General features: G+C 36.0%; 1 protein-coding gene across 1 annotated transcript in view; it reads left to right on the top strand.

The window, feature by feature from the left end:
* NRXN3 (neurexin 3) overlaps positions 1–517 on the top strand; it is a 2,130,901-nt gene that overhangs the window by 1,612,180 nt on the left and 518,204 nt on the right. The gene's annotated exons all lie outside the window — the stretch shown is intronic.

The raw sequence follows: 517 nt of genomic DNA, 5'->3' as shown, positions 1-517 counted from the left end.
TGAGACAAAGTATATGTGAACTGCTGTATGAAAAGTGAATTTACTCTGTAAATCTTCACCCAAATCCTAATAAAAAAAAATAAAATAAAAAAATCAAGATGAAGAATGACAGACACCATAGTCTGCTACTTATGTAAAAAGAAAGAAAGAAAAATATATACTAGATACTTGAATAGCACAGAATTTCTGTGGAATGATGTACAAAAAACATAACAGTAGTTGCTTCTGGAGGGAGAGCTGGATGGCTGGGGAATGGTAGCACAACAGGAAATTTCTCACCAATGTATTCCTTTGTGTCTTTCGAATTTTTTCCCGTATGTATGTCATACCTAATAAAATATAAGACATAACAAATATTGACTTAATATTGAAATAAAAGGTACGAGGAACTCTGGTAGCGTAGTGCCTAAGGTACTTGATTGCTAACCAGAAGGCTGGTGGTTCAAACCCACCAGCCACTCCTTGGAAGGAAGATGGGGCAATCTACTTCTGTAGTGATACTGCCTTGGAAACCCAA

This window comes from Orycteropus afer, unplaced genomic scaffold, assembly GCF_000298275.1.
Source record: "Orycteropus afer afer isolate SDZICR_OR568_19922 unplaced genomic scaffold, OryAfe1.0 scaffold00079, whole genome shotgun sequence".
Lineage (NCBI taxonomy): Eukaryota > Metazoa > Chordata > Mammalia > Tubulidentata > Orycteropodidae > Orycteropus > Orycteropus afer.
This window is presented reverse-complemented; position numbering and strand designations above follow the sequence as displayed.